This window comes from Myxine glutinosa, chromosome 10 (genome assembly GCF_964187855.1).
Source record: "Myxine glutinosa chromosome 10, kmMyxGlut1.1, whole genome shotgun sequence".
Lineage (NCBI taxonomy): Eukaryota > Metazoa > Chordata > Myxini > Myxiniformes > Myxinidae > Myxine > Myxine glutinosa.
Window position 1 is genome coordinate 94,342,921 of NC_136270.1, and position 13,505 is coordinate 94,356,425.

The window sequence follows — 13,505 nt, forward strand, 5'->3', positions numbered from 1 at the left end:
ATTCGCATTTCCACCCTTTCCAGCCTTCGTTGCTGCTCTACGTTCATTACCCATGTCTCGCTCCGATAAATCATAACACTTCTCACACATGCAGCATACACCTTTCGCTTCAGCTTCAGCGACACTCTCCTCCTCATCAGCACGCCACTCAGTTCCCGAAACTTCTTCCATGCACATCTCACTCGAGCAACCGTTGCCGAGTCTGATCCACCTTCTCCATTCAGCATGTCTCCGAGGTAGCAAAATGTTTTCACACCTTCCAGCTTCACGCCGTCTCCAAGATCCAACTCAACATTTCCTCCATCTGCAGCTCCCTCTGTGCACACCTTACATTTGAATGTAGCTGCCACACTGGTTAATGACCCTCTCAGACCACTACATTTTTGATGAACCCACTCAGCACACATTGTACATTGAATGGAGTTCACTCCGACACCCTTCCTGCACACAGCACATGGCCACTTCCCAGTTCTTTCCACCTCACCACATGCTTTACCACTTGCCATCACCTTTGTCTTTCCGATATTCACCTTCAGACCTTTTGTCTCCATACATTCCTTCCACTTGTTCATCTTTTCCTTCAGTCCATCCATACTTTCCGCAATCAACACCAGATCATCTGCATACAACAACTCCCACGGTAAACCCTCCTTTACGGTCTGAGCCAGCACCTCCATCACAGCTACAAATAGTAGTGGAATTAGTACCAACCCCTGATGCACTCCCACCTTCACCTCAAACTCACCACTGTTCCCGTCCTTCGTCCTTACAGCTGTGCGTGCTCTTTTGTACATTGCCATCACTACTCTGATCAACCATTCCTCCACTCCTAACTTCCTCAATGCCCATGTCAATACTTTGCGTGGAACCCTATCGAATGCTTTCTCCAGATCAACAAACCCAAAAAACAACTTCTTCCACTTATCCATGTACTTCTCCTGCAACTGCCTCACAATGAAAAGCGCATCTGTCGTTCCTCTTCCTGGCATAAATCCAAACTGCATTTCGTCGATCTTCACTTTCTTCCTTATCCTCCTCTCCAACACCCTTTCCAATACCTTCATTCCATGCTCCAATAACTTTATCGCTCGGTACGAGCCACACTCCAGAGGGTCACCTTTCCCCTTGTATAGAGGGACGAGGGTACTCAGAGTTCCCAATCCACTGGAATGCGGCCTTCTTTCACCACCAGATTACAGATCTCTGTCATTCTCTTCACACCCCAACTTCCTGCTGCCTTCAACATATCTCCCACAACTCCCGTCGGCCCTCCCGCTTTTCCACTCTTCATTGCTTTTATCGCTTCCTCAACTTCCTTCTCAGTTATCTTCTCTGCCGGTCCTAAAACTGGGTTACTCTCTATGTTGCCATCCCATTCATTCTCTGTATTCAACAGCATTTCCATATATCTTTTCCATCTTCCTTTAATTCCATCTGGGTCGACAACGATTTGTCCCACTTCATCCTTCAAGCAACTCACCCCCATCACATCACACCTCTCTTTCGCTATGTGCTTTGCAATCCTGAATACTGCTTTCTGACCCGCTTCCGAATCCAAGCGTTCTCCGAACATTTTCCTACATGCCTCCTGCGCCTTTGCTACCTCTTTCTTTGCAGCCTTCCTGGCTGCCTTATAACTTTCATGCTCTGCTGTTTCTGCTCCCGTACCCTTCGCCTTCTGCCACTCTTTGAACTTCTTCCTCTTCTCGTCAATCCTCTTTCCAACCTCAACATCCCACCACCATGTTTCCGAGTGCCTCGGTGGTCCTTTTGTCCATCCACATACCTCACCAACGGCTCCCAACAGACTAGCTTTCATAGACATCCAACCACTTTCAGGCTCAACCACATCATCCTCTACCCTACTTAGCCTCTCTTTTAATGCCTCCCTTACTGTCACCTCTTTCAACCTCCACACCTTCATTCTCGGTTGGTACTTCACCCGCCGAGCTCTCCTCGCACCTTTCACCCTTATGTCGCAGACAACCAAGTGGTGCTGTGAAACAGCCTCCTCCCCCGGGATCACCTTTGTGTCCCGGAGGTGCCCCCTATCTCGCCGACGCACCATCAGGTAGTCAATGGTTGTCGTCGACCCACCTGATGTGTATGTAACAAGCTTATTGTCCTCTTTCTGGAACTGAGTATTACAAATCAACAAATCAGCTCCATCAGCAAACTCCAAAATCCTTTCACCTTCTCCATTTCTCACACCATATGTGCTCACACCAAAATCCTTTCACATTTCTCACACCATCTCACACCAAAGTCTCATCTGACTGATACACACTGACATTTATTATTATATATAAGCACAAATTTATGCTTTTCAGAACTTTCATTTTGGGAAAAGCCCTGATTTTTGGCATACTTCAGGAATGCATCTCCTATTTAAAACACTATTGTTAAGGGGAAACCTGTTTTCGCAAGATGCTGATTCGTGAAGCACCTGGTGTTATTCAAGTCATTTTTGTTTGAACAATTTGCCAACAAAATATAAACCCAAAATCAGTTACTGAAGATATTGGTAAATATTATGTACAATGATTTTCAATACAAATAACATATTTCTCAATAAAATAACTTAAAACAACTTTTTAAAGTTATAATTTACATCAATTAATTATGTACTAGTGGGGTCACCCGTGGGAATCCCACGGGCATGGACGTGTGTGACATTTCGACATATTGAGTTAGATGCTGCACCTGCACATGCAGTTTCACAATAACACACACACACACACACACACACACACACACACACACACACACACACACACACACACACACACCTCGTTTTTTCATTTCTGTATCTCACAATTCGGTCTCTCTCTTATTCACACACCCACACAAACACACACACACACACACCCGGGGGCGCACGGCAGACGACACGAGGTACTTTTACGTGGTTGCTGCCCTTGGATCCGGCACGGCCGCCCGAGTCGTGTCCTTGCTGCAGCACCCGCCGGACGAGGGCAAGTAGGCGGCGCTCAAGCGACTTCTCCTCGACACGTTTGGCCTCACAGAGGCCGACCACGCTGACCGTCTTTTGGACCTTCCCGTCCTCGGCGACACACGACCGTCCGCCCGCATGGATTACATGCTGTCCCTGCTCGGCGACGGCCACGCGGATTTCCTCTTCCGTGCTCTCTTGCTCCGCCAGCTACCTGTACAGGTACGGCTCGCGCTGGCCGGTTCGACCATTACGGAACCGCGCGCCCTGGCCAGGGAGGCGGACAAGTTTTTCGCAGCCCACAACGCGCGGCCGGCATATAGCGCGGCCGTTGTGGATCCCGGCGCCGCGCATGGTGCGAGTGGTTCGGATCGCCACGTGGCATGGCGTTCAGATCCTCCCGAACACGGCGCGGGTTGTTCGGATCCGCGCGTGGCCGCCGCCACACCCTGCCCACCACCGTCGTCACAACTGGCGCGACAACCACCACCGGGCCAGACCTGGTGCCACTTCCATACCAGGTTCGGCCACAAGGCCAGGTCCTGCCGCCCGCCTTGTACTTTTGGCAGGTCGGGAAACGGCCTGGCCGGCGCTCGCTTCCTGCCATGAGCGTCGGCCATACGGGCAGCCTTCTGTTCATAACAGACACCTCCTCGGGTCGTCGCTTCCTGTGCGACACGGGAGCGCAGGTGAACATCCTCCCGGCCTCCGCGTCCGACAAGCAAGCTGGGGGCCGGGGCCCCGCTTTGCTTGCCACCAACGGCACGCCCATCCGCACGTTCGGGAAGCGTTGTCTCTCACTGCGGTTCAGGAGGCAGTGCTTTCAGTGGTCATTCGTTACCGCCAGTGTCCCCATGGGCCTACTCGGAGCGGACTTCCTCTGTGCGCATGGGCTGTTGGTGGACGTGAGGCACAGACGCCTGGTCCAAGCCGAAACCTTCAGCTCGCTTGCTTGCGCGCTGAGCAGTTCGTTGAGCAGCTCCCTGGGCGGCTCACCGAGCGGCTCGCCAAGCGGCTTGCTGAGCGGCTTGCTGAGCGGTTCGGTCCCGGCGAGGTTGGTCTGCACGCTTCCGGCAGCGGACGTGTTTACCCGCCTCCTCGCCAGTTTCCTGGCCCTCATGCGGCCCACCTTCTCGGCGGTGGCCGTCAAGCACGGGGTGGAGCATCACATCCCCACAGTCGGGCCACCGTTCTACGCCCGGGTGCGCCGCCTTGACCCGGCAAAGCTCGCCGTGGCGCAGAAGTTCGCCACGCTGGAGCGACTGGGCATCATCCGGCGCTCCAACAGCGCATGGGCATCGCCACTGCACATTCTGCCCAAGCCCGGCGGCGGGTGGCGGCCGTGCGGAGACTACCGCCGCCTCAACGATGCTACCACCCCCGACCGCTACCCAGTCCCTCACATCCAGGACTTTTCTGCCCGGTTTGCGAAAATGTCCCTCTTCTCCAAGGTGGACCTCATCCGCGGATACCACCAGGTCCTCGTCAGGCCGGAGGACATACCGAAGACGGCCGTCATCACACCATTCGGCCTCTTCGAGTTTCTGCGGATGCCCTTCGAGTTGAAGAATGCGGCCCAGGCATTCCAGCGGCTGATGGACAGCGTCTTGCGCGACTTGGACTTCGTGTACGACTGTACGTCTACCTGGATGACATCCTCGTCGCAAGCGCGTCCTGTGAGGAGCACCTCCGCCATCTCTGCACGCTCTTCGAACGCCTGGGCCGGCATGGCCTGATCATCAACCCCGCCAAGTGCCGGTTCGGCGTCACCGAAATCGACTTTTTGGGGCACCGCGTCACCAGGCACGGGGCCATCCCCTTACCGGCCATGGTGGAGGCGGTCAGGGGTTTTCCGCACCCCCGCACGATCAAGGGGCTCCAGGAGTTCCTGGGCATGGTGAACTTTTATCACCGTTTCCTGCCCCGCATCGCCCAGCTCCTCCGCCCCCTGCACGAGGCCCTCCGGGGGAAGCCGGGCAAAGGCGATGTTGCCTGGACCGAGCAGATGGACGCGGCGTTCGCGGGCACGAAGCTCGCCTTGGCTCACGCCACAATGCTCGCGCACCCGGCGCCCGATGCACCGATCGCTCTCACCACCGACACGTCGGACTATGCGGTGGGGGCGGTGCACGAGCAATGGGTGAAGGGAGCTTGGCAGCCGCTGGCGTTTTTTAGCCGGCAGCTCCACCCGCACGAACGGCGGTACAGACCTTCGACCACGAGCTGCTCGGGCTCCACCTGGCGGTCCGGCACTTCCGCCATCTGCTCGAGGGCCGCCCGTTCGCGGCCTTCGTCGACCACAAGCCCCTGCCTGGTCTTCGCGATGGCCAAGGTCGCTGAGCCGTGGTCGGCCCGGCAGCAGCGTCACCTCTCGGCCGTGTCCGAGTACACGACGGACATCCCGCACATCGCGGGGAAGGACAACCCAGTGGCGGATTGCCTTTCCCGGTCTGTCGCCCACGCGGTCCACCTTGGGATCGACTGTGCTCAGATGGCGGCGGACCAGTCCGCCGACCCCGCTGTCCAGGCTTTTCGGATCGCCGTCACGGGCCTCCGCGTCACCGAGGTGCCGTTCAACGGCACGGGCACGGCCCTCTTGTGCGACGTCTCCCTCGGCCGGCCTCGCCCCATCGTGCCCGCTGGCTGGCAGCGCCGGGTTTTTGACGCCATCCACGGCCTGTCCCACCCGCACACGAAGGCCTCCCAGAAGCTGGTCGCCGACAGGTTCGTCTGGCATGGCCTCCGGAAGGCCGTCCGCGATTGGGCCAGGACGTGCCTCGCGTGCCAGCGCGCAAAGGTTCACCGCCACACCCAGGCCCCGTTGGCCCCGTCTACTGTGCCCGAACGTCGGTTCGACCACGTTCACGTGGACTTGGTGGGACCTCTGCCCCCCCTCGCGGGGTTTCACCCACGTCCTCACCATGGTGGACCGCACCACCCGGTGGCCGGAGGCCGTGCCTTTGGCAGCAACGACGGCGGCGGATGTTGCACAGGCGTTCATCGCCACTTGGGTTGCCCGGTTCGGCGCCCCCTCGGACATCTCGTCCGACCGTGGCCCCCAGTTCACCTCGGAGCTCTGGGGGGCGGTAGCGCGGGGGCTCGGCATCCAGCTGCACCGCACCACGGCCTACCACCCCCAGGCCAATGGCCTGTGCGAGCACTTCCATCGCGCCATGAAGGCCGCGATCCGGGCCAGCCTCCGCGACGGCGGCTGGGTCGACAGGCTCCCCTGGGTCATGCTTGGCCTCAGGACGGCACCCAAGGACGACCTGCGCACATCCGCGGTGGAGTTGGTCTTCGGACAACCGCTGCGGGTGCCAGGCGAGTTCCTCCCCGACTCCACGGCACCATGGTCCGCGGCGCAGCAGTGCTCCGCCCTGCAGGAGACTGCCCGGAGGTTCGCCCCGGTGCCGACGGCGCACCACGGTTGCCCGCCAATGCACGTCGCCCCGGAGCTTCGCATGGCGGAGTACGTGTTCGTCCGCCACGACGCCCACCGGACACCGCTGCGGCCCCCGTACGACGGGCCCTTCCACGTGCTGGAGACCGGGGCGAAGCATTTCACCCTGGACATCGGCGGTACTCCTGACTGCGTCTCCGTGGACCGCCTCAAGCCGGCCCACCTCGACTTGGACCACCCCCCGCCAGCGACTCTGCCCCCGCGTTGGGGCTGCCCCCCAGCGGGCGGACCCCCGGCGCCGCCCAACCACGCCGTCACGCCACCCCCCTGCCCTGCACCCATCCCAGATGCCGCCAGAGGCATCCCAGATGGCATCCCGGCACCCCAGCCGCCGCCAGCCGCCAGGGGGCGCTTCAGCCGGGTCATCCGGTTGCCCCGCAAGCTGACCCTTCAGGCTTGGCCTCCGGATATACACGCGGGCTCGCAGCCCCGAGCACGGCAGTGCTGATGAGTGAGCATCTAATAAAGAGCTCGACCTAACCCAAAGCGTTGTGGCCTACCTTTGTTTAACGTGTGTGCCCCAGCACCCACACCACATCCCACATGTATATACATGTTTAAAGTGTATGTGCCCTCCTCCCCTCCCCCGCCCGGCAACGCTGGGTACTTCTGCTAGTAACTAATGAAATAAAAACGAAGAAATATCTCTCTCTGGGTAATTTCCTGAAACTCGGTGAAATTCGCTGAAATTCGCTCGGTGTATCGGTGAAATATTTTATTTGGGCGGTGTATAATTGCTTCGAACGAAATATCTCTTAGCAATTTCCCATCTGTGTTTCATGTCCATGCACACGTGAAATGGAGTTTGTTTTTGCACACGTGAAATGAACATGTGAACCCTTACTTCCGGATAATAATGTTGAATGAAATAAAAACGAAGAAATATAGTGGGGTCACCCATGGGAATCCCACGGGCATGGACGTGTGTGACATTTCGACATATTGAGTTCGATGCTGCACATTCATTTTTACAAAATGGTTACTGGCAATTCATCAGATCCAGAAATGGTGGAATGAACACAATTTATTTATTTCACACAATATGTGACCCCTCACTCCTCTCCACCTGACACTCTCCTCTCTCCACCCTCACGCATCTCCAATCCCACTCCTCCTCACACTCCTCTCCAATACCTCCCCACACTCCTCTCCAATACCTCCTCACACTCCTCTCCAATCCCTCACACTCCTCTGCAACCCCTCACACTCATCTTCAATTCCTCATACTCCCCTCCAATCGCGCCTCACTTGCCTCTCCAATCGCTCCCCACTCTCCAACCCCTCGCTCCTCTCCAACACCTCCTCACACTCCTCTCCAACACCTCCTCAGACTCCTCTCCAATACCTCCTCACACTCCTCTCCAATACCTCCTCACACTCCTCTCCAATACCTCCTCACACTCCTCTCCAATACCTCCTCACACTCCTCTCCAATACCTCCTCACACTCCTATCCAATACCTCCTCGCACTCCTCTCCAATACATCCTCGCACTCCTCTCCAATACCTCCTCACCAATACCTCCTCACACTCCTCTCCAATACCTCCTCGCACTCCTCTCCAATACATCCGTGCAATCCTCTCCAATACCTCCTCGCACTCCTCACCAATACCTCCTCGCACTCCTCTCCAATACCTCCTCACACTCCTCTACAACCCCTCACAATACTCTCCAAGCCCTCACACCCCTCTCCAACCCCTCACACTCCTCTCCAATACCTCCTCACACTCCTCTCCAATACTGCCTCACACTCCTTCCAATATCTCCTCACACCCCTCTCCAATACCTCCTCACACTCCTCTCCGCTCCAATCGGCCCTCACTTTCCGCTCCAATCGTCCCTCACTCTCCGCTCCAATCGGCCCTCTCTCCGCTCCAATCGGCCCTGGGGTCACCCTTGGGAATCCCACGGGCATGGACGTGTGAGACATTTCGACATATTGAGTTAGATGCTGCACCTGCACATTCAGTTTCACAAAATTGTTACTGGCAATTTATCAGATGCACAAATGATGTAATCTACACAACGTATTTACTTCTGATAATATGTGAATGCATGTGCGTGCACACCCACACACACATACACACATATACACACACAAACACACGTACAACCACACACATATATACACACACATACATACACACACATACACCCACGTACACCCAAACACATATATACATACACATATATACATACACACACATACACACACACACACACACACACACACACACACACACACACACACATCTCGTTTTTTCATTTCTGTTCCTCACAATTTTGTCTCTCTCTTATTCACACAGACACACACACACACACACACACACACACACACACACACACACACACACACACACACACACACCCACACACATGTACACCCACACACACACACACACTCACACACACATGTCCCACATGTATATATCCCACATCCCACATGTATATACATGTTTAAAGTGTACGTGCTTTTCCCCACTCCCCCGCCCGGAAACGCTGGGTACTTCTGCTAGTAACTAATTAAATAAAAACGAAGAAATATCTCCACTGATCTCTATAATAACTGGATGGGCGGAGACGCCTCATTGGATGATGCAAAACCGCCGCCATCTTGGAACCCCCAAAAAGAGCGATGCCTTGTACTAACTATACGATGACCGTCACCAAACACTGCACGCAAATGACAATAAGCATTATTATAATAAACATAAAAGATATATAATATGATGTTTTATATAGCGCTTGAATCATACTTGAATATCAAAACGCTTTGGAAGGATAAATTTTAGGCTTTTAGTGAGAACTGTCCAACTCACTTTGCGGATGTTCATTAGCAACGCATTCAAATACGTGTTTCATAACAGAACCAGTGCTATATTAAAACATAAATTGCACCTACTTCATATGGTGTATATAGTGTATAATAGTTATGGTTACTATAGGTTGTTTGTTCTTGCCAACTCCAGGTTATCCTCATTAATAATTGTCTAAGTTTCAGTTAAATGAGGAGGTGCATTTTGGTTTCTATTCAGCGTCAGATATCTGAAAATTTATCATAATGATGTATACATGGATTGAGAAGATGTTGTTATTCAGTGTATCCGAAGTGAATTACAAGGTTAAGTTCAGCTTAAAACGCCATTCAAACAAGCATTTTAACATACTTTTGAACAATCTTGGAAAATGCAGCAACAAAACTTAATTATTATTTATAACAAATTTATTGTATGATTTATTGTGCAAAAGAATTTGTCTTGTAGATATAGTACCAATACATCAAGAGCGAGATTCCAACAATTACAAAATGAAACAAAGTAATTACAAAACACATGTATAGGAATTATTAATAAATTTGGCAAGATGCAACTTTCACTGAAACAATAATAACAAACCCAAATATTTGTGCAAATAAAAATTACATGTGCAAAAATGATGTCACGATATTAACTAGGTAAGTAATAACAAACATATACAACATCCATGTCACATTTGACAGTATATAAACAGGACTTGTGGACATTAATGTTCCACAAAATACTGAAGTTCACAATGATGAACACTACATGGACGCAAACCACTGATCTCTATAGTTATTATAGAGATCAGTGCACAAAACACACAACTAGATTCAATTCACTGATGCTTGAACAGCACTAATCTTGACATTTGCTTTCGCACTTTATCACCAGTAATAATTTCTGTGTGTTCTTTTCCCATGTGGAAAAGCTTTATTTTGCTGTAGCAGGATGAAGCCATGGTCACCAGCTTGTGGATGTGGTTGTCTTCCACTGCTGTATCGAACTGGTGCGAATGGAGATCAGGAGAAAGATTCATTGCAGATGAGTTTTTTAGTACACTCCTTGCCACTGCGGAACAGATTCCTTGACCTTGTGGAAGTTTTCCATCCGATATTTTCATCATACGTTGAAAACATTTCTCAGTTTCCATGCATACGGAGACGATGCTTGAGGATGCCTTCTCCAGGCCTCCACGGTCCTGCATGGCCACAAACTGGTGGCTCTCTCCATTGATAGCACCCAATGCTTTCGTGCACTGCATGCAACTCGTTCTTTTCCGCATCATGCGCACCACAAAACCAGCAATGTAGTTGACAGCAGCTTCTTTGTACTCTGACACCTCCTCAAAATTCGGTGTATCTGCATAATCATGTTCATCTGCAGTGGGATCTCTGATGAGCAGGTCATATTTTCTTGCCACGTTAACTGTGGATTGCGATACGTTGTCAATGTGGAGAACATCAGTTCTGTCCAAGATTGCACAATTTCCTGTTCCGTTCTTGACTGCATGTCGGACCAGAAGGCGCTTATACGCCGCCTTGAACTGTCTCGCTGTGGGATTGTTGTTGAAGCCACCTCGTGCCCGTACAGCTGCAAAGAATAGTTCGATGTGATCCTGACTGAATTTGTATGTCAGGAGATATGTCAGAGGGGCATTTGGTGAATCAACAAGTTCAGAGAACAAGTTGATTGTGCTCTCCATGCTAACAATAAAACCAATGAACCCTGTCTTCCGAGGACCGAGATGCATCGGAGAGCCTGATCTATCTTTCAGACTGAGGAGGAATTCTTTGGCTCCTTCCATTATTTTCCACCATCTGTCTTGGTTGGTTTTCCTCATAGGTGCTTTGTAGCCTTTCCCAAGGGGATTTCTGCTGTTCAACACATCAAAGGCACTGTCGATGTGCCTGATAAATTCCACTGTCGCTTCACATCCCTTGAACTGTGGCAGTTGGAGACCCTCATTGCAGTATTGCAATGCATCAGCAACACTGGCACTGAAAACTTGCGCAGCGAGATTTACCTTCATCTTCTGCTTCTTCCACTGTATGTGAGCACTCCTCAGTTTATTTCCAAGACGAAGTCCTTCGGATTTTTGGAGAGCATTCAACTCTTCAATGTACAGCCACCTTACAGTCCTGCAATCACTGGTCTGGAAAAGTCCACCGTCTGCCAATGCATTCCGCAACAGCTGTTGAGGCAGGCATCCAGAATCACATGCACTCTTTGGGTTGGATCAGCTGGATGGGCGAAAGATGGATCCAATGCAGTGACATCGATTTTTGCACCCAAACAACGCATCATGGCCAGGTGACAAGAAGGTCCATCACATGTAAGCGAGACGGCTCGAACACCTGCCTCATGTAGACGGTGAAAGCATTCCGTGACAACATTAGCGCGGTGCTCGCCATTCATGGTAACTATGAGGAAATATCCCAAGGGTATTTTCCAAGATTCATTCACCGATACGGCCATGAACACCAGAGCATCTCTTGCCACCGGTGTAGAATCATCAAATTTCCCACTACCGATGTCGACATATCCATGGTATCTTCCATTGGCGAATTCAACATGCTTGCGAATTGCAATCTCATCAAACATGATGGCACACACAACCTCCTTCCCTTGGCTTGCATAGTCTTTGGCGCGCATTTGTAGGGCATTAAATGCAGCCTTGGTGAAACCTGGATCTCCTTCGATGCCCTTGTACCATGACCTAATTTGACGTGGATGTGGCAAGGCCAAATCAAAAGACTCTCTCACATAGTCATATGCTTTAGTGGAGTAAAACTGAAGAGTCATAGCAAATGATCTTAGTTCCTCTGGATAGGATGCAGATTTATTCGTATTGCTCAGAATTCTCTTCATGACTTCTTTTGGAATACCACTGAATGTTGTCTCCAACATTTCCACACAATTTGTGGTGATCAAGTTCTTATCACGCAAAGATGTCACAACCACACTCATATCATTCACTTTTTGCAACAAACGCCTTGTTTTCTGCTTTTCAAGTTTTAGTTTCTTATTGCAACTTTGCAGCTGAGCACTGGCGTCATCCAATTTGTGTTTCAATTTTCTTGGAGATGCCATCGTGGCATAGGAGTGGTCTTGGTGGCACATGGACTCAGATGTTGGATCAGGTTGAGTGGACTCTGTGCTGGAGCCTGGTTCAGTGGTGCAGTCGTTCCTGACTTTGGTTTGTCTGCGAGTTGTAGCTTTCTGGAAATTAAATATTAAAAATAATTATATTCCAGTATATATCTATCCAGAACAACTTTACAAATGCTCTGGTGCTTTATAATACGAGCTGTACGAGATCAGGATCTCAAAAAACCTTAGAATCACATTTTGCGTAATATCTCAGGAACTAATTGACATAGAAACACAAGGCTGATTGCGTTGGAATCGTCTCAAGAAGGCATCCTGAGACTGCTGAATTCACATCGTCTTGTGTAATGCAGTGAAATCGATAGCAATTACATCAGCTAACATCAAATGACAAAAGACATGAGACTTAATTTGTTGTTGAAAATGTACTCATGAGATCATGACATTTGCATTTACCTTCTGAAGGTGGTCAGGAAATCCAAAAATGGTGGGAACTGCATTTGGCCTCAGACGAACTGTTTGACCAGTCCTGTCAAAACTGTCGTCTGTGAAATGGTCGGAACAGAGACGTGATCTTGAATTAGGTAGCCACTTGTCCCTCTTTGTGTTCAACACCCACCTCCGTAGCCTTTCTGGATCACAGTGTGGGAACCTGCATGCCAAATACATTCTGTTAACGTCATCCTTGCATTGGTTGACAGATGTTGTCATGAAATATAACAATAGTCGGTCATGATAAAATGAAAATGGGAATTCCCACACAGGGAGAACAAAATTTACTATAAACAATACTTGTCGGTTGACATAAAAATAAAAGTAAAATTTGAAATTATAGTCTGTATTTTTGTTTGCTGCTAGGCCAAAATTATTTTGTTCTTTGCCTGATTATCAACAGCAGTTCTGCGAGTTGAAGATCTGTTATAACAAGTTAGAACAGACCAGGGATAAACCCATGCAATTAAATATTTCCTGCTCTAATATGTGCCTCTGTACGCTGATACATTGAGATCACTGTCAACGAGTCATTCCACAAATGAATAAACAGTCAACAATTACATTTTAGTGCATAAATTATACAATTGCTGGTCAACTTAGTCCTAGCGAACTAGCAGACCCGGGCAATGTCACTGTGCAGGTTAATATTTCATCAATGACAATTCACAATATGCGGTCCGCTAGGGCT

General features: G+C 50.8%; 1 long non-coding RNA gene across 3 annotated transcripts in view; it reads right to left on the reverse strand.

Annotated features, from left to right (window-relative positions):
• The window catches only part of LOC137433946 (uncharacterized), a 737,502-nt gene that overhangs the window by 129,623 nt on the left and 594,374 nt on the right, over nucleotides 1-13,505 (reverse strand). For 2 of the 3 annotated variants that reach the window (XR_013624782.1, XR_013624783.1), the window contains exon 5: nucleotides 12,779-12,974. This is a non-coding gene — a long non-coding RNA (uncharacterized LOC137433946). Of the gene's footprint in view, nucleotides 1-12,157; nucleotides 12,434-12,778; nucleotides 12,975-13,505 lie in introns of those variants that run through there. The other variant, XR_013624784.1, reaches the window with a different exon arrangement.